Source organism: Lissotriton vulgaris, unplaced genomic scaffold (genome assembly GCF_964263255.1).
Source record: "Lissotriton vulgaris unplaced genomic scaffold, aLisVul1.2 SCAFFOLD_4937, whole genome shotgun sequence".
NCBI lineage: Eukaryota > Metazoa > Chordata > Amphibia > Caudata > Salamandridae > Lissotriton > Lissotriton vulgaris.
The window spans coordinates 1-24,943 of record NW_028254939.1 but is presented as its reverse complement, the minus strand read 5'-3'; the positions used below and the strand labels follow the sequence as shown (position 1 = coordinate 24,943).

General features: G+C 42.7%; 2 pseudogenes across 3 annotated transcripts in view; both read right to left on the bottom strand.

The window, feature by feature from the left end:
- LOC147659367 (epidermal differentiation-specific protein pseudogene) overlaps positions 1-24,775 on the bottom strand; it is a 115,535-nt pseudogene extending 90,760 nt beyond the window's left edge. For both annotated transcript variants that reach the window (XR_015307273.1, XR_015307278.1), the window contains exon 1: positions 24,733-24,775. The product of XR_015307273.1 is annotated as an epidermal differentiation-specific protein pseudogene, transcript variant X1 (transcript). The remainder of the gene's footprint in view (positions 1-24,732) is intronic.
- On the bottom strand, positions 29-21,084 carry LOC147659368 (epidermal differentiation-specific protein pseudogene; annotated as a pseudogene). Its single transcript, XR_015307279.1, has 3 exons — positions 21,032-21,084; positions 7,467-7,557; positions 29-1,738 (listed from the first exon to the last, which is right to left on the bottom strand). The product of XR_015307279.1 is annotated as an epidermal differentiation-specific protein pseudogene (transcript).
- Positions 24,776-24,943: the final 168 nt, after the last annotated feature.

The window sequence follows — 24,943 nt, the reverse complement described above, 5'->3', positions numbered from 1 at the left end:
AAAAGAAGAGACACATGCACACCAGAACTGCTCACAACTGAGGTTTATTTAGTCAGGAGGCATTACAAAAATAACCATACAGGAATCCAAACCCTGATCGTTGACTTGCATTGCAGATTGTAGTAAAGCGAAAACAAAAATGAATACTTAATTATTACATTAGTTATCTTCGCTACCTTCACCATAGTTGTAGGATGTTTAGAAATCGATGATTTGTGTGAATTGACTAGGCTTAAAATAAGATGATAGAAACACTTCATGTACCAGTTTAAGCTGCAGTATGATGGAAGTAAATATTACAAAGAAAATCAAAAAAAGTTACTTCAAATTCAGTGCTATCAATGAACTGCACATAAATATATCTGAATGATTGAAACTTTGAGGAAACATGATGACAGTGAGTATCAAGTCCAAATATGGCATTGATTGTGCTTCTGGTGAGGTTAAATGTATGGCCATCCCACTAAAGGAGGAACACCCTTGATGGCTAGGAAGAAGGGATGGGTACATAGCCACAGTCTCCTGACTAAGGTTGATTTTTGAAGCAATGTCTGGGTACAAGGCACCTATAAATGAAAGGATCCCTCTCAGGCATCTCACTTTAAAGGAAAATACAGTCCCTGAAAAAAGAGCAAACCAATGTCAAGGCAAGTGCGCTAAGGTGAGATAGCGCGATTCCCACTGCGATCAAGCTACGGGAAGACTCTGCACATCAATAGTGGTTTCTGTACCAGATTGACATCGGTATGTTCCGGTTTCGATACGAGTTGTACCGCCCTGGACGATTTTCAGCTCAACCGGCACTGTGATTGTAACCTCCTTGCACATGAAACTGACAGTCACATTCGACCGTGGTGGAGCCTTCACCGGCATGCTCAACTCTGTCTTTTTCCTCATGGTGGATGACTCAGTCTGCCCTTTCTTCACTGTGAAGGTGTTGGACAGCTCTGTATTAATATCAACCACTCCTTTCAGGGTAAATGAGGTACCCACCGTGAGTGTTGTCGAATTGCTGAATTCAAAGCTATGGGAGACAAATTTTTCAAACTCTTTGGAAGAAGTAGCAGTGAACTGCTGCTCAACGCTTGATTGGTTTTTGTAATGATACTGATCTATCTGAACATTCCTTTCACTCTCGACCCTTTTCTTGTCCCACAGAATCGTGGCTGTCACAGAGGACTTTCCACCGCGCAGAGGATACACATGGGAGACTTGATCATTGAAACCAATAGTGCAGTAATTCGCCAAATATTCACCAGCCCTGGCTATAATGCACCTTCCACCTTTATTTATATGCTCGTACAGAGCCCAAGCTCCACTCTGGACTCTGTGGGAGGATATATTATCATGCATGCCTCCAAACGCGAGATTGGACTCCGCAGTCAGCACTAACGCCTTACCCCCTCCATTGATATGCTCATAGACTGTGATCTGTGGATTGCTCAGGTCATCAGTGATCAGCCTAAGAGAGGTTGCCCCATCATTCATGCTAACTTGTGCATATTCTCCCTCCTCTAGGGGTACGGCTTGTCCCTGATAGTGCAGGTGCTGGTACAGGACCCAGGGCTGGCCAACGATCTTCACCGATGAGATGCAGTCATTGAAGTTTTCATTGACCAGATTTGGAACATCTGAAGTAAATGTCTTATACATTCCTTGGAAGTTAGCATGTTCATAGACAGTGATTGTGTTCATGGTCGTAAGCTTCAGAATTTGAAACGTGTGCTCTTCTTTGACCCTGTAACGAGGAACAAAAGAAACACAGTAGAGAAAGATCAAGTAAGATTTTGCGCAAATTCACAGCACTGATTCTTCTCCATGCAAAGAAAAGATTTTATCACCAAAATTCTTACATTCTGAGCCTGTGTTTTGCAAATGGCTTTCCAAACTAAGAGCTTTGTTTACCAAAAATTTAGAGGTACCACAGATAAAGCAGTTTCCTCCGGCACATTTTCAGGGTTTATTAATCTTGTAGCTAGCCCATACATACTGGTGTGAAAAAATCACCTGATGAACCAGAAACATTGGGCCCGATTCACAGAACTAACTTAAAACAAAATCCTAAACTTACTACTTTTGGTATTCACAGAAGTTAGGATTTTGTCTTAAGTTTGTCTTAAGACAAACTTAAGACAGACTTAAGACAACATCCTAACTTAAGTCTGTCTTAAGTCTGTCTTAAGTCTGTCTTAAGTTTGTCTTAAGACAAACTTAAGACAAAATCCTAACTTCTGTGAATACCAAAAGTAGTAAGTTTAGGATTTTGTCTTAAGTTAGTTCTGTGAATCGGGCCCATTGTCCTGTTCCACTTTAATAGCAAAGATGTTGACACTTACTCATGATAGAAACAGAGTAGAGGTCAATATCAATTCCCTCTGCAGTAAATCTACTGATACAAGTTACACAAAAGAAAATCATTTTAAATAAAAAATTCTCTGTTTCTCTTTTTCCTCACTTAACACAGCATTAACTGTGAACTAACTGTGGAGAACAAACGTAGGGAGTTTTTCACTATTCAAGAAAAGTATGTGAGATGGAAAGTGAACACATTTTCCACTTTTAAAAACTAGTAAATCAATCTTGGGTTGGCAAAGAATATTTGCAAATAAATGTAATTATATTAGTAGACAGACCCAAGGCACATGCAGAGTAGAATCTAGCCCAAGCAAAGGCAAAACCTGATTCAGGTATTTTAGTCAAATTTTATCTGATGTTCTGTCTAAGAAAAATTGTGTTTTCAAAACTGGAGAGATTCCAGACGTCATTGGCACACGAATTTCCCAAAGGATGTGTCGGATCAGATGTCACTCTTGCTGTATCACTGTGCCATCCTTCTCCTAATTTAATCACGACTGACTGTCTCCTAATATGTTTTTCTGCTCAGGAGTCTTGTGACCTGCTTTTCTGTCATTTGCACAAATGATTTTGATATTGTGTTCCTATGCAGAGTACTTGACTCTGTGTGGATGAAATTTCACCCTAGGTTTACCTTACACAAAGAGAGAATACGATTCCCTCTTCCAGGCCCTCGAAGAACTGTAGCCCATGGCAACCAAATACTTCATTGGGTTTCAGAATGTTCTGTCTGTAACTTAATTTGAAGGATGACCTTGAGGAGCACAGACACCTGGAACAATATCTCACATACTCCCATACTATTGCCATTTTGTTATATTAGTGTGCCTTATGGGCTGATTGTAGTTAGTGTTATTGCACAGCTATAATACATTGGCTTTAACAATTGCATTTTACCATTAGTGGATTACACCTATGCTCTTCCTGGATGCAGGAACCTGGACCTATCACTTTGTTGCACATACACTCAACTGGGTGGATCTCACAGATGCTAATTGGAGGCTTGGAGGAGCTGCACCTTTCAATGGGTTGCACTGAAACTGCACCTGGCTGGTATCCAATAACACTTAATAACTAGGGGATTTGGAGATCTGTGCCTTCTAGTTTGTTTGTGTCTGAGGGTCTGATTACAAGTGTGGTGGTCCTGGAGTGGGCTGCCACACCACCGCCTCGCTCTAGGACCGCCTGCCTGCCAGATTATGAGTTTATGTGGTCTGGCAGGGGCATGGCGGTACTTTTCTGTATGTATGCCTTAGAAAAGGTACTGCCACAGGACCGCTGCAGCATGTTATGGCACGGCATGGACTGTGAAGTCCATGCCGTGCTAGAACCAGAGGTGCATGCACACAGGGAGGCCCATGCATGGGGCGCGGGAAGCCCTGTAAGACCCCCTTTGTTTAATGACTGCCAATAGTATGGAGGAAGAACCTCAGTGACAATGCTGGCCGTCCTGAAACGTGTAATATGCATGGCAGTGCCGCAGAAGCACCGCTCACATATTATGAGCCCCCAATGGCCAGGGGCCCACCAGGGATCATGGTTCCCTGGCAGTTGTGGCAGTGCTATTAATTGGAAAGCAAGGGACCCCTATATAACGACTAGCTAAGCAAAGGGAAATTAAGCAAAGAGGGGGAAGATATTAGCTAGGCATAGATTCAACACATTATGACTCTGAAATGAAAAGTATCTTACATTAAAGCATACCACCGTATAATAGCAAAGAAATGGCTATTTACTCATGTATATATCAAAAATATCTTTTCATTTTATTGATTTGTTTAGAGAATATGATATTGTTATTTTAATACTTGTTTCATTCTCAACTATACAGTTGTACATATACAATACATGACAGGCGTAAAGATGACGGAGGCAGTGCGGCAGGTGTCAACAACTACGAGCGTTTCGGCATTCATGCCTTCATCAGGTTGCCGTCCATTACACATATTTAATTATTAAAAGACGGTTTTTGGGGTTCACAGAAGATAGTTGCGACAGTGCTATGACAGTCCGACTGCCAAAGTTGTAATACAGCGGTTGACCCGCCGATGTGGTGGTGGCTGAAAACCAACACCGTGCCCCAGCGAGTCTAGTGGTCCTAGGACTGCCAGATACATATTAAGGCCCTAAGTCTCCTATTCCGTATAGACTATTGTTAGCTTGCAGTTTGGGAAAATTGCTCCTTTTGAGCGTTGCACCTGCACCACTACTAGATCACCTCATCAGCTATGACTAGCTAGTGATTTAGGGAACCTGGACCTTCTAATCTGCATTGCCACTCTGCAGGTAATCAGCTCAAATTTTCAAAATGTTGCTGCCACGGATCTCATTTTTCATAATGGTAATTTCCTTACAACCATTCTTGTAATGTTCCATCCTCTCATTCTGTTCTACATCTTCACGTCATGCTTTGCACTATCCCTATCTGGCAACAGGTTAACTCTCCTTTACCCCAACCCTCCTTACCGTACAAGTAATCCTCTTCCCTCATTACTACTCCCTGGATCTCCCCACTCCTCTCACGCTCTCCTCTCTTCTCAACTGCCCAGTCATTTTCTCCCCTTGACCAACTCAGGATCATTCTACTAATCCACTTGCCTCCTCTCGCGAAACGTTTTCTCCCACACTCTCGACAACCCTTCTTGCAACTTGCCTTACTCCTCCCTCAACCAAGCACCAGTCTAGAAACACTACCCAAAAGAAGCGGATTGTTCTCCACTTCACACCTCAAGTTCAGATTTTCTCTTCATCACAGAAAAATATTAGGCTGATTACATTTTTCCTGCCTTTCATAAGTTTTACTCTTCAGCCATACAGTCTTCATGTAAAGTGACCTTCTATGAAGCCAAGCAGAAAAGTTGAAGTCATCCTTAAGAAGTCCTTATCCACCTCCAGCTACTTAGAGTGTTCATCCAAAGAATGCAAAGCTTTACTCATCAATTGTCTACCTTCTCCAACCAGTGCTTTTTGATTTCTATTGAGTTACACACTGCCTCTGAACAATCCAGCCTTCTTTGGCACCATTGCAGATGTCACCACTTTTACATCCGGAAGACTAGAATATCTGGTTTGACAAACAATACTGTACTCACATCAGATAATGGCTATAAACTTAGCTTGGACAACATCCACCTGATCTTTTATGTTACTCACATACAGCTGTTAACATCCTAGCCAAAATCTTTGTTCCACTGGGACACTTCACCATCATAGCAAATCGTACCATCACCTTAAGTGACAACCACAGCCTTCACTTTAAATACAAATTGTGTTCTATGCCTATTGCCTCACACAAGCAGTGATGGCTGAACCTCACTTCACTTCAGTCAGACCCAATGAATTTGATGAACTTTGCTAAGCCTGGTTTACCTGGATAAAATCCTCCTCTCTGCCTCTTCTGCCTTCCCTGTGAGAGTCTTTATCAGGAAACTCATCTGGCAGGATCTTTAGTGATCACAGGGCCGACTACATTAAACTGACTAGTTTCTGACCAGTCTCTAGTGTATTTTTCTTGGTAAGCTCATCAAAGCTTTTTTAGTCCCCTTTGAACCCATCTTATACTCCATCAGTGAACACCCATGTAAACACAAATGGAGTGCTTCTGCTGGCTTCTCTTCGGTATTTAACATGGTGTACCACACACCCTCCTTCATGCAGTGTCTGAACTCCAGATTTATGATATCATCCTAGACAGCATTCCTTCACACCTCACCAAAAGGTTCATCATCATCAACACATGAGCAATCACAAATCTCAGTCATTGGAGCTCCACATTAGTGCATGTGGCAGAAGCATCTTCTTCTTGTCTCAGTGTTTTTCCCCGTTGACCTTCATTCTTCCAATTAAAATTCACTTATCGTCTCAGACAAGGATTCATTAGTTGTAAAAAGTTTACAATTAATGGACCATTATTTTTGTTAATAATATTTAGACATTGATATTTATTTCAAGACATATATGTTTTTACTTTTAATCTGACATACAACCCATCATTTGAATGTCACCAGCATAGTTTTTGAAACTGATTCTTAGGTTAAACAGTAGCTGGTGGAGAGTCTGAAAATGGTTATCAAAGAGGGTTGGGAACAGACAGGATCCTGGAGGCACCAGAATTGGACCTTTACACGTTAACTTGATTCCCGTCCCAATCCAACTACAACCTTACTTTCAGGGTGGAAAGACATCAACCAATTTAGCTACACGACTACTGACACCCAGCAATCCACACCAGTCTATCTGACATCATGAGATTGACAAGCAAGTCACAAATCCTCTTAAAAATCCAGCAACATTAAGGTTGCGCTATCTCAGGAATCTACATTGTTTAAAACAGAAGAGTGGACATAAATGAAAGCCGTCCTTGTCAAAGCTTTGGAACCTGGAACTTGGCTAGCATTCCTGGAGATGCATGTTAGCATGGTGACTGACCTATGGTGACTGACCTATGGTGACTGACCTGCACTATGAGGTGCTTTCAATGCAAGATTCTAAGGTTGTCTAGTGGGTGTTGCAGTATTTAATAAACTAGGAAAGATATGGCTGAGAGGGCAGATCCTGGGAACTGACGGCACAGATTCATAGCCTTTAACTTACACAGCAGTTCTGCCAGTTACATCTCAATAATCCAGGCCATCAGACAAGCCTAGAGCATGGGGTACAGTCAAGAATCATCTCACCCTGGGTCATCTGGCTACAGAGGTGCCAGGCATCCAGCATAATGTACATAAGTGGCATCACCAGTGCAGTGTTAGAGTGTAATCCATTTCTAATGGTGAGTTCATTAACAATGTGAAGCTAAGCTTTGCCCCTGAAGGGCTGCCCACACACGAAACAAGAAGCAACAAATCATGCAACTGGAAAACAAACAAAATAACCATCCTTTGGCAATCAAATCATAAAATAAAAGAATTAGTGCAGTACAACAACATTATCTCAGTTGAGATCTGGAAGATTCAACAACACTTTCTCTCAAGTCTCACCAGAGCTGGTCCTTTAGTGGGAATTAGGCAGTCAGCATGGAAGCCATGGCCCTTTTAGTCCTCATCACTCCCTGAGTATTTGCTTCCTAATAGGGAACCTATGACACAAGGACCTAAACCTATCACACTTACCTCTCCACAAGATGGTTTGCAAATGACTTAAGTGGCTTCCAGAAGACTCCTGGTGGCTCTTACACCGGACAGCTGACAATGATGGCTGGATCTATAAGGAGAAGAAAAACAATGTAAACTATTTAAAATGTTAAGATAGTATATAGATGGCGCATATATTAAATAAACAGTCTTTTGGAAGAAGGCCTCAGGTCCTGCTGCCAGTTTTAGAATGTTCATGAGGGAATCAGAATGTTTTTCACTGCATTGAAACTAGTGTAAAGGGCATTAAATGCATTAGAAGTAACTATGCCACATTCATTTGGCCAAACATTTCCAAAAAATTAGACATCGCAAATGTGTTTTGTTGTACAGAGAGTGCTCATGTCTTATGTCAAGATCAGAAGTGGACAACAAAGTGATGGTGGGATGCTTGAATTCATTATAGCCACTTGTAATGATTCTGGCTATATGCATTCCATCAGTTTATGCACAATATGCTACCTCAGTCTAGACCACCCCACATGCAAATCGGCCTTCATCCCACTCTACTAAGGACAGTTCAACCTGAACTGCCAAGCCAGGTTCTCTCAAAATGAAAACAAAAGCAATTCAAGAACGGTTTCAACCCAGTTGGTTCTCTTCAGTGAGTTACAGCTTGCTTCCAGTAGGACAGTGAGTTTGGGACACCCATTTGGGCATACTTAATGCACTTTGGGCCAGGTTATGAGAGGCAACGCATCATATGTGTGTAAATCAGTGTATAGAAAATGTTACATAAAGCAAAGGAGACAACAAGGTGTCTTCCATACAGATAAGCACTTTTTAAAAGTGGTTGGTCTGGAGTGGAAAAAAATCCAGGATTCAGAACATCACACAGAGGTTAAGCTTACTTTAATAACAATAATGTATTTCTACCCTAACAAAACCTTTTCTAGCAACATCAGGATAATGAAAGACTGGGAAAAAAACATAACTTTCTAACCTGTGCCAGGCAATTTGCATTCAACTCTTTGATGGCAGTTCACAGCTCAATGTGTTAGAATATGATTGTGACTTATGAACTGCACAGTAACAAAAGAACATCTGTAACAAAATCTTTAAACCATTGAACTATGCACACAAAATGCTCTTCCTTGATATGTAGGGTACATGTTTTTTGCAGCAGGCACATTAACCCTGTGTGCTACCTTAGATGCGTCCTCCCATCTCTCTCTAGCAGGTATGTTAATCACCAGAATCATCTTTACAGTTTCTATTGTTGCCTGACAAATGCTGGTTATAGTAGGAACTTTTCCGTGTGTTAAAACCTCTGCGCTGCTGCAAAACCGGCCCTCACTAACAAAACCAGTTGCCTACCCTTTCAGTCTCCTGAGGAAATGCCTGATGCCCAGTATTGCCAGTTCGGCCTTGGATGAGATCACAATCCCACAAGAGAAGCAAACAAACAGGAGCCTCGCACTGACCCAACTGTCCAGTTATACAATTATTTTTTACCCCAAATTTCCCAAAAGTTACAGAATGGATTCACACCATAGCCTCTCTGTTCCTTCTAACACATCTCACATGATGAATTTATGGACCTGGTCAAGCAAGCAGGCCTGCCAGCAGCCCTTCTGACCCGTGTCCCCCACAAACTTTCAAGACAATTCTTGTAACAACCTCTGATGCCACTCCACTAAGAAGAATCATCAATGATTCCTTAACTACTGGAATATTTCCAGAAAAACTCAAAAAGTCACACATACGCCCTTTACTGAAGAAAACAAACTTGAACCCGCTGAACCCTGACAACTACAGACCCATTACAAATGGACCTTTCCTGGGCAAACTTATAGGAAGAGCAGCGTTTGCTCAAATGTCACAATTCATTGAAGAGAATGACATACTTTCGGACTTCCAAACAGGAATCCATCCGGGAAAAGGCATTGAATCTGTCCTCCTTGCCATCTGGGATCACCTGAAGAATACAGTAGACTGCAACGGGGTTGCTGCGCTACTCCTCTTGGACCTCTCGACTGCTTTTGACACAGTTGACCATGACACTCTGAAACAAAGCCTCTATGAAGCCGGCATAGAGGGAACTGCTCCAGACTGGATCGCGTCCTACCGTCGAAACAGAATTAATGTCATCCATACTCCACCTTTCTCTTCCAAACCATACTCCACAAAAGCAGCGGTCCCTCAAGGCTCTATCATGCCGCACATGCTTTGCGACATCTACTGAAGTCATTATTGGTACTGATCAATACATTTCACCTCACGTGCTATAACTATGCAGATGACAAGCAAATACTCCTGCAACTGGAATGCCCCAAAGACATTGAAAAATCCCCAATTTTCAGTTGTCTCAGAGCCGTGGATCAGTGGATGACTTGGAGCCATCTCAAATTGAATGCTTTCAAAATGGAAATACTCACGTGTGGCGATTGGAAACATTATGACCCGTTTGCTCCCTGGCCTGATGAACTGGGATCACTGCATAAAGTATGGAAGGAAGTAAGAAACCTCAGAATGCCCACGGACTCCCAGCAAGCAAGATCAAGCGTTGTCACTATAAAAACGCTGCAAAACATTTTTCCTCATTTGGGATTTCCACACAAGGTCCAAGCTACCATCTCCCTCGTTCTGTCCAAAGTCGATTACGCCAATAGCCACTACCACAGATCACCTTTAACAACCATGAAAAGACTACAACGTATTCAGAACGCAGCTGCCAGACTACTCTTGCATATCAAACCACAAGGCCACATCTCAACTGCCTTGAAGGCCCTGTGTTGGTCACCAGTTGCCAGAAGAACCACGTTCAAGCTACTTTGTATCACCCACAAAGCAATACATGGAATAGGACCGCTCTTCACCATGAATAAAATCACCAAACACATTCAACAAAGGAACATCCTCTCTAAAGGGGCGTCTCACATCAAAATCCCACCATATAAGAAAAAAACATTGGTGGCACATCCTTCTCTGTTTAAGCAGCCAAACTATGAAACTCTTTTACCCCAACATAAGAACCACTGACAACCACCTTATCTTCAGAAAACTACTCAAGAATTAGCTCCTGCCCTCATAAGCACCATACGCAAACAGAAATTCACAGCATATCCCGCTGTATATAAGGATTTATTTTTTCTATAGATATGTACCTATCTTTGTGTATTGCTTTGTATAAACATGTAGAATGATTATGTTGTAAAACAAAATAATCTTTGGTCTACATGTACTGTTCTTGCTTCCATTGTGCATCTATGTACCTTCCATGTACTTGGATCTGTGTGTTTGGTACTTTTCTCCTAAAAAAGCATATCCAATGCACTACCCTATTTCTCATTCTGTACCTCTATCAATATCTTTAATCTACATATACTTACCTCCTTAAGGCATCTATATCCTTTTTATGTACTTATGGATCTATATATTTATCACTTTCTTCTAATTTAGCATTTTCAATGCACTACCCTATTTCTCAGCCTATACTTCTCTCAATATATCTTCTAGCCCAACTTTCTGACTCATCTCAAACTTCTTTCTACAACTCTTTCCAATGCACTACCCTATATATCTATCGATATATCCTCTACATCCACTCTCTCATTCATCCCAATCCCCATACCACTACTAGGACCCCCAAAATAACCCTTTCTAGACTCTCCCCACTCTACCCCTCCTTGCATCATCTACCCTTCTCTATCCAAATAACTGAATAACAAATCCCCCACTCAAATTACCTCTTATTTCACTATACTAATTTTCAACACTAATCCTTTATGGGTTCCGGAGTAGCATGCTCCTCGCCAGAAAAGCGATTCAACACCCATCAGGGGTAAGAGGTGCTATATGAATGCAAACCTTTCTTCCCCTTCCATCCCTCCGCTAACCTTCTCCCTCCAAATGACTGGCTAATATCCACCACTCAAATTACTTTCATATTTCACCATACTAATTCAACACTAATCCTTTATGGGTTTCCGGAGTAGTGTGCTACTTGCTCAAAACAAAAAAAAAAGCGCTTCAAAATCCCTTATGGGGTAACAAGCGCTATTTAAAAACAAACCTTTTTTCTCTTCTATCCTTCACTACCTTCCGAATCTGAATAACTGACTAACCCATCCACCACTTAACATTTCTTTCATGTATCACTACACTAATTCAACACTAATCCTCTATGGGTCCTAGAGTATCGTGCTATCCGCTGAAAAAGCGCTTTGACGCTGTGTCAGGGGTAGTAAGCGCTATATAAATGCAATTACAATACAATTACAATATCACTAAAAGCACAATCTAGATTCCTGACAAATTTGGTGAAATTTTGTTCATCAGTATTTTCTGCATCCGTTGTCTAAAGAAGCCTATTAGAAATGCATGGGGATTTTAACTTTTCAGGCACCCCTTTTTTCTCAGCCCCTGTTACACAGATCACCCGAAACTTTCCAGGAAGGAGTTGAGGTGGGTGAACTATTATTAATACAAATATTTCTTTTACGTTATACACATTTTTTATTACCGTGAAAATGAATAAATGATTATAAATGTTAAAAAAATGTAATGTAAAATGAAAAGATAACATTTATACATAATAAAACCATAAGAAATATAAACAATTCAATAGGAAAAAATAGAATAATTAACATAGACAATAAATAAAATATTAAAAATGTAAACCTCCAAAAAACACTTTTACAAAAAATACTATAAACATTAAAATACATTTTACAAAAAATAAAAAACCTGTAATATAAAATTTTAAAAAGTAATGCTCTAAAATATATTTTTGCAATATTATGAAATCTACTGAAATCTAAGAATATTAAATATGCTATTCCCACTATTTATGCAACAGAAGGGAAAGTGCTGGAATTAGGATGGGTTAGATTTACTATTTCTGCTCCATTCAATGCAACAGCAGAGAATGGATCGAACTTCGAAAGGGTTATATTTAGTATTCCTACTACAAACAATGCAACAGTAGGGAAAATGTTAAACTGCAAAGCGGTTAATTTCACTATTCCAACTGCAGATTAAACAAAAGTAGGGAGAGTACTTCACTGCAAAAACATTACATATACAAGTAACACTATGAATGTAGAAAAAATATTAAACTCAATATAAAAATTACCAAATAATATGAAAATACATATCTGCAAAACAAAAAAACAATTAATGAATTCACATAATTACTATTCAATAAAATAATTGTCATTCAATGTTTTATTAATTTCCCACCATATAACCCTACATTCCTAGCAGCCTGCAACTAAAATGTAACAAAAAAATAAATAGTACATCCTTTACATATTTAAATTCCATTAAATAATTAACAATGAATTACTAACTGTTGAATAATCATTACTTAGGGCCTGATACAGAGTTTGACACTCTCACAGCGGGCTGTCATACAGGTGCCCGCTGCGAGACTGCCAAAACCGTAGTCTGACCACCTGCCAGATTACCATTCGGATCCGGTGTGGGTGGTCCTGCTGAGGCGGTCCCATGGCTGGTCCTTTCTAAGGCTCAAAGCAGAGCCAAAGAAAGGCAGCGGCATGGGAGAGCCGCAGCATGTTCCTACGCAGGGAGAAATTAACCTTGTCACGCATTTCTCCATGTGCAGGAACTTGGGGTGCCAACATCTCTGAACTCATCATCTCACAACAGTTGAACCTCCTGATCCTTACTGAAACTTGGCTCAATGACTTCTCTTTCTCAATGCTCGACATCTTATGTCCTCCTGTGAGCACCTAGTCAGAGAAATCTGGACCAATGGCAAGATTGTCTGTGTGCTCCACACGATATATCATCCACCTAGTAACAATCTGCTCTTCATAGATCCAATTATGGAGTCCATTTCGTCATGCGAGAACCTTTACACTAGCCATATCTTCCTCTGGGATTTTAACCTTCACTGGAAGGACACAAAGATCCCCGAATATGCTCTTTTAAGGCTTTCCTCTCCGACCTCAACCTCATCCAGGCCTGCAATGGACCCACCCGCATTAAAGGCGCCACCCTGGACCTTATCATAGCTAGAGACAACATAAAACTTCTTGATGACATTATACCCTGCGATTGGTCGGATCATCGCCAAATCTCCTTTCACGTTTTGGAAAAGTTCCTGCTTAGACAAGGTCAACCTCTTAAAACCAAACAGCTGGTTCACAATCTAAGAGACATCAACATCAATAATCTAACTACCATTAGCAAGATTCTGCCTCCTCTTCCCCCTAAAATGTCTAACTTGGACGAACGTACGGATCACTACATAAATTCCATGGCATGTGTATTTGGCTCTATAGCTCCCAAGTAACTCAAAAAGATTCTGATCAAATAATCCAAACCCTGGCTCAATGGATCCCTAAATGAGGAACTTCGCAATCTTCGGCTTTCTGGAACACTATAGAGAAATTCTCCCTCCCCTACAAGCCTCAGTCAGTTAAGGAGGATGAAAAGCGCATACAACAGATTTGTGTGCACAATCAGATCACTTCAGGGCCCAGCTTGACAGTGCTAAAAACAGACACAAGAAACTGTTTGAAATCATCAAACAACAAGCTACTCATAGTACAAACCATATATCAGCACTCATGACCTCCTGCCCCAGTGAGGAGGACTTCTAAGGTCACTTTTCAGAGAAGGCAAGGAAAATTGAACTTGAACTGCAACATGCCACACCAAACAGGCGGTCCTTGAGCTCCCCTGCATTTGGTGTACCTAAGGCAAGGATTGCATTTTCCCAAGCCATAGTCTGCTCTCCTAAATACAATGCTTCTTGGAATTCTTTTCTGCTCACGGATGATGCGGATCTTGCACTTTCTCTGGCTTCTCTAAAACCCTCTAACCACTTCAGCTATCCTCTTCCCGCTAAGCTCCTCAAAGATCTCAATTCAGCAATTCTTCCACTCTGGACCCGTATCATTCAAGAATCTCTCTTACAGGGGATGATTCCTGAGTGCCTCAAGATAGGGCAAGTCCCTCAAATCCCAAGAAACCGAATGCCCACTTAGCAGATCCCAATAATTTCTGTCCGGTCACCAACATCATGACGTTAGCGAAATTTCTCAAAAAATGCATCCACACACAGCACTACAACCACATTGAGAATTTTCAACTCCTTGACCTTTACCTGTCAGGTTTCAGAGCAGGGCACAGAACTGACATGCAACTAACTCACATTGTTGATGATGCCTTGAGATCCCTTGATCAAAATGTCTGTGTCTTCTGATCCTTCTTGAGTTGTCCTCAGCATTTGACACGAATAAACATGAAAACTTGGTTGCTATTCTTCAACATAGGATGGGGTTATTGGGCCCTGTCTTAAATTGGTTTGCTTCTTTCTTGCATAACCGTACCCCAACAATCAATGGTAACCAATCACTTGCTGTCAGTACCCCAGTCACTATTAGAGTACCTCAAGCTTTTATACTGTCGCAAACCCTCTTTATCCTTTTCATGGAAGCTCTTTCCAATATTCTGAACGGCTCTAGCATTCAATACCATATATATGTGGATAACACCCAAATGTATTTGAGGATCTTCTCTCCTGATAACATAAAATCTCTAAATGATGCACTTCCAAAAACTCAACATTGGCTAACACATAATCATCTGTTGTTAAATACCCTCAAAACAGAATTCCTTCTGATTTCCCTCCCGCAACCATTCTGATCCTACCTAAGACTGGATCAAACAAATCTCTACACTCAACTACAGCCCTCATGTTGTTGACTCTGCTAGATCTTCAGGCATCACCCTGGACAAATATCAAAATATGCAAGCTCACATTAGTGCCACTATTATGGGTGCCAATCATCAGCTCAGCACCCTAAGAAAAATTAAGCCATTCGTTCCTCCGGAGGACATCCAGTCACTACTTCAATCCCTACTTATCTCAGGCTTGGAATATTGTTTGGTGACCCTAATTGGCCTTCCTAAAGCTAGATTGGATCCGCTTAGAGCCACTCTTAACGCGTCACTGGCTCCAGAAAACATGACAATATCACTCCAGACTTAATTCAGCTTAACTGGCTATCCCTTGAAGCATGGATTTGTTTCAAGATAGCTTGCCTGACGCACAGAGCTATTCATTACAACACCCGTGTCTACCTAGCAAAAAAACTTGAGCTATCAGGCTCGAGTCAGAACCTAAAAAGCTCTAATACTCTACTTTTGAAACCACACAAATTCAATAAGAAAAGAACATACAATCGTGCTTTCTCTCGTCTTGCTCCAAGAATTTGGAACGCTCTTCCTCCCAAGATCAGATCCAACCCATCGACTACCTCATTTAAAAAACATGTCAAGTGGCTACTACTGAATGACCATCTACAGCAATAGCCCTTATGCCATCTTTAATCCAGTTCCATCGGAAGCTTGAGTCTTTTAACCTGTCGCTCAAAATTTGTTATGTTTCTTTTCACAGGTTCTTTTTGATGTACTGCCTGCTGCAACTTTTTTTAGGTACTTCTGGTGTTCTATTTTGTACTGTCACCATGTTTTTAACCCCTTGCCATGTACCCTACTTTTTATAGTGCTCTGATACCCTTTTTGGGTCATGTTCGTGCTTTATAAAACTTTCAAATAAATAAATGGAGGTTGGACCGCCACCAAGGTGGTACGCGGATCATCACCACAGATCACCACCACAGACGTCCAAACTAATAATCGGAGCTTTAAATAACTACACGGCCTAGAACCCAAAAATCTTGCAGCCCGCAACCAAAATATAATTCAATTAAAGAATTATTCCATCATTTAAATATTTAAAACTCAAATAAATATTATACAAATACAAGTTAATAGTTAATTAATTATTGCCTAATAAACCTCCCAACCTATACCCCTACAAAGTTAGCGCCCCACACCTAAATTTTCAGTGAAATTAATCAGTATTCCATATTTTCCATAATTAAAAATGCATTAAATATATTATTAACATATATTAGTAAATTGTTAATTATTTATTACTTAATTAACTTCCCATCCTATTCCCTTACAAACCTAGCAACCAACAACTAAATTATAAGTAAAAAAGTATTCCATAAATTAAAAATCTATTAAATAATTAATTATTGATTAATTGATAATTTGTTTTACTTAACTGCCTACAAATAACATATAGCAACATAAATCAATATTACATACTTTACATATTAAATATCAATCATATAATAAAATAAAATGATATAACAAAATTCTAATTCAGTTCCCGCATTCTCTATCTATAAAACCAACAATCCGCTAAAACTCTATAAATCACTATTGAAAATTAAATAAAACATAAATACATAAAACATTCTAATTAACTTAAAACTGCAAGCCTATTTTGAAAAAATAATAACATTCATATAAACAATAGCAGCACATAAATGTAGTATATCAATTAAACACATTCAAATAATTTTACAACTATATATTTTACCACTATATTATTGAAAACTACAATAAAACATCAATATTATTAAAACGCTATTACGTTCCTCAAAAATGATATTATTTTAAATGATAAAACACAATTAAAAATGAGACATTACGTTGGTGCCACCTTGACTGGAACAATTGCTTGTTATGACTTTTAGTTCAGTCTTTAGGCCTTGAAAATGTGTATACAATACAATAAATAACACCTAATAATAACAAGCATTGGCATAGCCAATAGGTCTCGCCTTGGGGGCATTGTAAGTGTTTAGCCATGCAACAGTTGATGTTGCACCAAGGATATTGTGCTGCATAATTAAATGCTTGAAAGGTCCCAAAGGCGAGACCTATTGACTATGCCAATGTTTTTTTTATTAGGAGCAGTGAAGCCACTCAGGGAGACACTACCTGGTCAGAGGGCAAGCAGCATTAAGACGAGAAAAGAAAACTAGATATGGGTAGGTATGGGCGAGGGACTGAGTAGTTGTATTTTTAAAGTGCATGACTCACGCAGTCCATCTTCCCTACGGCCTAAGGGACCATTACCAAAGGTATTTTTATAATCTCTGGGCCAAGCGGAGGCCGTCAAATTGTACGGTAACTGCATCCTGAAAGACTCCTTCTGACAGGTGCTAATTTAATGATGTAATGGTGTTATGATTCCTTGTGTCAGCTTTGTGCTCAAGGCTTCAGTTTATGTAACATAACACAGGCGCCTCTTGCGGTGCTGGTGTGAGGGTTACGTGAGGCTCAAAACGGTGCCATTTTGTGTGGTTCTTTTGTGCGGTTCCTATGGTATCTGTTCTTGTACCCGCTGCTGTCGCGGGCAATGCCCAGGCATATGCTATCTCTTTGGATTCCGCCGAGCCTCTGCCACCTCGCTCTCTCTTCCACCAGACAGTGGTCCCCCCTCAACAAACTTGCCAAGAGCCGCCGAGTCCACCATGGAGCAGCACTGAGCGGGTCGGGGGGAAGGGGCGGGGGTGGCAGTGAGAGACCGGGCTGGTGGCACTGATGCACAGGCTGCCTGGGCACTCAGCCTAAATAACAGGGAAAGTGGAACAAAAAAAGCAGTGTCTGAGGAGCAGACAGAAATAAAGTGTGAACAAAACTAGACTCTGAGACAGCACGTCTGCCTTTACCTGGGGGTAGGAGCAGCAGCCCCCAGGTTTGCACTGGGTTGGCAAGCTGGAACCCGGGGCACTTGTTTGCCAACTCCCAGGGTCCATTTTAGAGCGGCAAGCGGTGCTTGCGGAGGCAACACCCGGCCCTGTGGACAGCAGTGGGAATAGCAGAGTTACCTCTAGGGAAACTTTAGCACTTCTCAAACTTTCAGACACCGGCGAGAGAGAGCAGACGGATAACTTAAGAGATTTGGCAACTTTCGCAGGGGGAGGTGCTCTTGGGGGGGATGTATGCTTGCAGTGCGGGCTGGCCCTGGACAAGAAGCAGCCTTTCTGTTGTGGGATGCACCAGGGAAATACTGCAGTCAAGAAGCAGCTTTCCTGTTGTGAGGATGCGCCCTAAAAATGGCGCAGACAAGCAGCTGCCATTCAGTTGCGGGGATGCGCACTAGATATTTTAGGAACCCCAAGATGGCTTTCTGACGTGGGGATACGCCCTACAAGTTCCAGAAAAGATGCTACTTTATTTTCTGTTGGGAGGGACGAACCCCAGATATGGTAGAGACATGCAGTAGTCTTTTTGTTGTGGGAACGCACCGTAACATTTTTACCTCGAAGAAGCAGCTTTTCTACCATGGAGATGTGCCCCAGAAATGTGCAGACATAAAATATGCCTTTCTGTTGAGTAGCTGTGCTCTCTGCCAACGAGTGTCACTTACAGAAAGGGGTGTGCACATGAACAATATCCCCGGGGTGTGCCCTCTAGCACACTGAGCGTCACACCTGGACTTCTGTCCGCTTCTGAGATGAAAGTGTGTGTTTTGCACAGAGGGCAGTACCGAGACCTCTGGGTATGTTGAGAGGAAGGGTGAGTGGGTGAGGTAACGGGGACGTGTGTGAAACAAAGCCCATGACATCTGTGCCCGCAGTGCAAGAGAGGCCAAAGTGCATGTTAGCCTCAGTTTTTTCCAAGGCGCTAAAACTCCATCTTTATGCACAAGATGGTTTACTTTTCAAGGAGCAATACGTCCGCTGTAGTACGTTATATTCTCGTCTGTCCCGGGTTTGTCTGACCAGCGGAGACAAGCCATCAAATGGAAAAAAGCAAGTTCGAACGGCCGCAGGAGGAGGCGCTGCAGCAGGGGGGGAGAGGTGAGCCTGCACTTGCGGGAGCGATAATTGCTGGCATTTGGCAGCGGGCGCTCCCGCAAGTAGATCGCCTCACGTGCACGCGTTACCATTGATGGCAATGCAACACGTGTACATTTTTGGCCCAAAAAGCAAGTCAATTACATGAGGTCCCCTCCTATACAACGCATGTGCGTTGTGTAGGCGAGACCTAAAAAAGGGTAAAAAAATTATTATAAAAAGAGGCCACCCAGTACCAGATGATTTTGTGGAGCATTGTCCTGTTTAACATTGCTATTCTAGACTAAAATCTAATTGATAATTGCTACTCACATTTTGAATTATATATGTTCTCACAACATGTATCACATGGTTAGTAAGTATGAGAATCAGTAACAGTCTGCGACGAGAGGACCAGAGTCAATTTCTGAGATTTCTTCATCATTTTTTGAAAGAAAGAAAGAATCCAGCGCCAACGCCACATTGAGTGTAGGAATCGGGAGACTCCCAATACTCCCAATACAATGGGCTTAGAGGTATCAGAGGTATCAGATTTTGACACTCTGTATGCCTCCTGACCATGCACAAACCCCAGATTCCTACACAACTGTTTGAGCCAACATTGCCTAGCAAGTTTGTATCCTGGACAAAAAAATAAAATATGAAGCTCTGTCTCCTCTTGGGGTCTACAGATGGGGCACCCTCGCGAGGCCGTGCTAGACCAACTTGCAGTAAAGGTACGGAGGGGACGGGTGCCGAATCTAAACTGTAGATATAATTTCCTAGCTAGGGGAGGCAAGATATCGTCCAGGAGAGGCTCAAATTTGTATTCACCTTTGTGTTTGAGAAAATCTGGTGTGAGATGGCCAGTCCCCTGGTTCCCACAAATAACTGCCAATTTATGTAAACGGTGAGTTTTCACCTGTTCCGCACGCGAGGTTGCCAAGCATGCTACCACGGGGTCGCTCGAGAGACTAGGATTACCTATCCTGCTGCACTCTTCCTTTAGGTACGCAAACCAAGGGATCTTTTTCTCTGCACCCCGGAATCCCAAAAGTTCTTTTATTTCTAACCGGTATGCTTCCTACTCTGGGGTCAACCATAGTCTTCGCCAGAAGGTTAGGGGTCTTAATGCAGCCTCATCTCCTATTGGCCTAATACCAAAATCGAGTCTCAGCGGAATTAAAGGGGTACTAGAGGGGAGACCCAGAGTCTGTCTTAAAAAGCTATTCTCAGCTTTGCTCAATTGGCTCCAAGAACAGTGACCCCACAGTTCAGCCCCGTACATTGATGAGGCCTTGGCCTGCACCTTATACATCTCTAGGATAGGGCCAGGAGGTTTAAAGGAAGAATCTCTCAGTAATTTAGCAATTCCTCCCGTGGTCTGGGCTAATTTGAGTTTGGCTTTGGGAATTTGCGGCCCCCACTCCATATTCTCGGTCATGCTTACACCTGGATAGTCAAATACAGAGACCCTTTCCAGAACCATGCCATTTAGGCTGGGATTAGGGCGTGTTGTCTTGTCTGAATTGAAGACCATACATTTGGTTTTTATGGTGTTGATTTCCAGCCCCTTGTTATTACAGTAGATTACAAAACTGTCCAGGGCCCTCTGAATTCCCATTGCTAACTTGGACATTAAAAGGGTATCGTCCGCGAACAAAAGTGCTAGGACCTTCGAATTTGCCAGTTTGGGGGCGTCATTGTCCATAACCTCATTAAGGTGTGCAGTCAAATCGTTGAGAAAGAGGCAAAACATGGTAGGAGCAAGCACACTCCCCTGCCGCACCCCCTTCTTAACGTGTTGAGTTAGCTCGCCCTCTTTCCCACATCTAACTTGCGCAAATTTTGGCTTCATGCAGCCTCTCAAACATGCTTAAAAGATAAGATGGGGTCCCCAAGTCTCTGAGTTTTTACACTTACCTCTTCACAAAAGGTTTTCCCAGCGACTTAAGTGACTTCTGAGGGACTCCTTGATGTTGACAAATCTCGCAGGACACGGGTAACAATTATCACTGGATCTACAAGGAGAAATGAAACACAGCACCCCTGTATTAGTTGTAGGCAACACAACATAATGTAATGTACTGAAGTGGATTAATCCAAATGCTCAGCCTTTCGGCCGTAGGCACCAGGACCTGCTACCAGTTGTGGAATGTTTAAAAGGGGACGAGTAAACCATGCATTGCGGTGAGACGGTGTAACTACCCTATGTGCATTAGAAAGTGATAAGAAGCAATAATTCTGAGCATTTGTTGGCATAAATGAGGCATTACAAGCCCGATGCATAGGCAAATAAATGGGTATACCCTACTCAAGCTCTAGCTCAGAGCCCGTAACCGACTGAGCCTGTCACCTCTGGCAAGATGGCCTGGTGTGCTCAGTCACTGAGTGCACTCACACCAACAAACTGAGACTGATGAATCCCAGAAGAGAAACAAACATACAAGAACCTCATCAATATATACAGATGGGCCATATAGAGTCTCTTGATCAATATAAAAATGGCAAGAACCATGCTGCGCGGCACCCCATGCCCTCTACCCTATTCAGCGAACGAGCCTCACCGCCACTGCTGCCCCCTGCAGGAAGGAGCGAATAATGACCTCCAAGCCCCCTATGAAGCAGATGGAGCAGCAAAGAGAACCCCCCTGCTGCACTTCACCAGAGAAGAAAGTTACAAACGCAATCCAAACTTACCTCTAGCATGAAAAACACACAAGGCACCCTCTTCAACTTCACACTCTATGTGAAACCAACACAGACATTAGACAAAGGGTCATCCTTACACATGCTTAATTTGAGCAGGTGTTGGCCAGGGCCCAGGCCTGGCACCCATGTAAGAGTTCTGGGGTTGCTTCTGGATGCCTCCATTTATGGTTGCACTGGTTGTGCAGTGGTCAGATTGTTGTACATTTGGAATAGAAAAATGTCTGCTGTTCACCAGCTAAACTAATTGTGCAAGATGCGCGCACGTTAATATTTCAAGAATGCACTTTTAACACCGCAATGCAAAGCTTTTTTTTTCTGGGACCTTCCTTAGGCATGATTTGCTTCAAACGGGTCATCAGAGACATGGTGAGTCAGGGTAGCTGTTCTTTTCCAGCTCGCCTTGCATTGAAAGGTTCAGCAATGTGTTTCTAGCTACTCTGGTCCAGGGGAGGCCAGATTTAGATTGTAATTAACCCCTGCCAATACCAAGCGGTGACCCTTGGCAGACAAGTAACCTATCCACATGCTTGACTACAAGACCCAGCATGCAAAGCAAACAAGTCCTGGACAGACTCCTCTCCCCAGAAAAGACGCTCTAACAACGTTCTAACGATGCACTGACTTTAGGAGTTAAGGATGTGTGTATCCTGTGTCACTTTAGAAAAGTTTACTTGAATGAGGTTAAAGCAGCTATTTATTTTCTTTCTTGAAGGACCTGATAGATATATCTGTGGGTATGACCTGCCTACGTTTAACATGATGCAGGTAAATGCCAGTTTGGGAATATTTCACAATTTTGTTTGTGAAAAATGTTTAGTACTAAAAATGTGACTTGACATAAATGTGGTAACTTGCGTTGCAGAGAGTCCTAAGTTGAATGACGCTGCCCTCTGGTGGTCATTACTGGTGTGAGCTGCTCTGAAGCTTTCAAAATAAGGATGGAACACAGCAGAGGGTGATGATGACTGATGCTAAATCCTTTGCCTGTCCCCGGCTGGCTGTCACTTCCTGCTGCGGAGGCAGAGAGTATGGTCACTGTAATGTAGGCAAAACTGCCTCACTCACACTGCATGAGAAGCCAAACACTGAATGGGTGCCTTAGGGCCGACACAAAAATGTGTCTGAAAGTCAGTGGCTGAAGAAGGCTGGCTCAGACTCGAACTATTCTGTCAGCTGTCTTTTGGGCTGAAACAAAACCTAAATGAGATACCATTCGACCAATGGCGTTTTTACAGAAATCGTAATTGAATTTTTAAGAAACAATAGTCTGTCAAGGCCGCTATAGATCATACTTATGTTTGGAAATAGGGGAGAGGCAATCAAAATAGAAATATAGGGGCATATTTATCTACGTTTTGAGCTGACCTTGCGCCACGCAAGGGACCGCAAGGGGAATGCAAAACCTAGATGAGATTTGCCACGCAAGGTCACCTCGCATGGCCCTACCGTGCCTGGTATCTGGAGTAACGGCAGGAGCAAAAGCCGCTGCCTGACGTCACTCTGCCGCGGGGAGGGGGTCCATGGGGGGAGTGTAATGTTCACTCTCATCCACCGCGGCCATGGTGAGGGGCTGCTTGTTCAAAGACTGGCTCTTTAATGAGACAGACGGCTAAGGATGCTCCGGTAACTGGTAAGGATGCTGTGACTGTTCCCCATAAATGCCCCAGGTCACGTCAGTATCAATCCTGTCGAGCTGGGCTGGTTGGATATCCAGTGTGATCAGGGCCTGGAAACGTGTGTGTGTTACTGCGCGACAGGCACGTGTATTGTGCATCGGTCACAGTGTGACACACACATGAGGCTGTTCCCTTTCTATGTCGGACAATGGCAAACGTGCTTATGAGGGGCTGAACAGATCCCGCCAGATCGAACAGATCGGGCAGTCTCTGCTCCCGGGCAGGGTTTACAAGGCCGCAAGACCCTGGTGGTTGTTCCCTGCAGGGGCCTAACCCTAACGAAACTCGAGGGCCCCCCTGCGAGGTGAGTGGAGGGGCCCCCTCCGGACCCTATGAGGTGCTCTCCCGAAGTGCTGTGCTGAGCCCCCTCCGCGGAGCATGGGACGCCGCAGGCGCTGCGGGGGCTGCGTTACCCCCGGTTACCTGGTTAGATTCCTATTCTGCCTCTAGAGGTTATTTCACGTTATTGGCCGTCTCTGATGCTCTTTTGCTGGGGTACCCCTGCCCTGGGCTGCTGATGGATGGCCCCTAGGCCCTGGCTCTTGTTTTATGGAGCTGCACACACACAAACCAAGTCACACTCCACACCCTCCGAGCTACAAGCATGTATGTCCTTTATACCTGTTATTTTCATGTCTCACACTGGCTGAGTTTCCCCACCTTCTTTTTGACTTGTACCCTGGCTGCATAAATGACGTCATTCCAAGGGTCTCTACTTGCAGGTGCAGGGTGTGTGTATACGTGTGTTTGTGTTTATGGTTACACATAGTTTAATGTCTGTGTGTGTTTGTGTGTGAGTACAAGCATGAGGTTATGGATTCGTTTGTTTCTGGGTGTTGGAGCGCCCTTGTGTAAGGTGTGAATGTGGGTGGTTATCTGTTTCAGGTGTATATGTGTGTTGTGTATGGATATGACATGTGTGTGTGTGTGTTTGTGTGTGAGTGCAAGCATGTCTTTCTGGATCTGTTTGTTTCTGCATGTTTGAGCGTTCTTGTGTAAGGTGTGAATGTGTTTGTGGGTGTTTCGGGTGTGGGTGGTTATCCGTTTCAGGTGTATGTGTGTGATGTGTGTGGAGTGGATATGATATGTTATGTGTGTGTGTGTGAATAAGAGTGCCAATGCATGCACAAAGCCTGCGCACCACCAGATAATCCAATTACAATCCAAATCCCCGAGCAAAATCTCTCTCCCTCTCCAAGATTATCCGAGTTAGTATCCCCCATGCAGTGTACTCACCGAGAGATGTCCGTCCCCTCGTCAGTCGCTTCAAACACTTACCTGTCCGGCACCCTCTTTATATAACACCCAGCTTCGGCCGCTCCCAGACCCCCGGGCCATCCTCCCCCTCTCATCCCACCCCTTGAGAGATTGACACTTGTTTACCACATCTCGAACAAAAAGTACCTTCGGTCAGAAAGATTTCCAGCGAAACCTGCTCCGTGCTCCC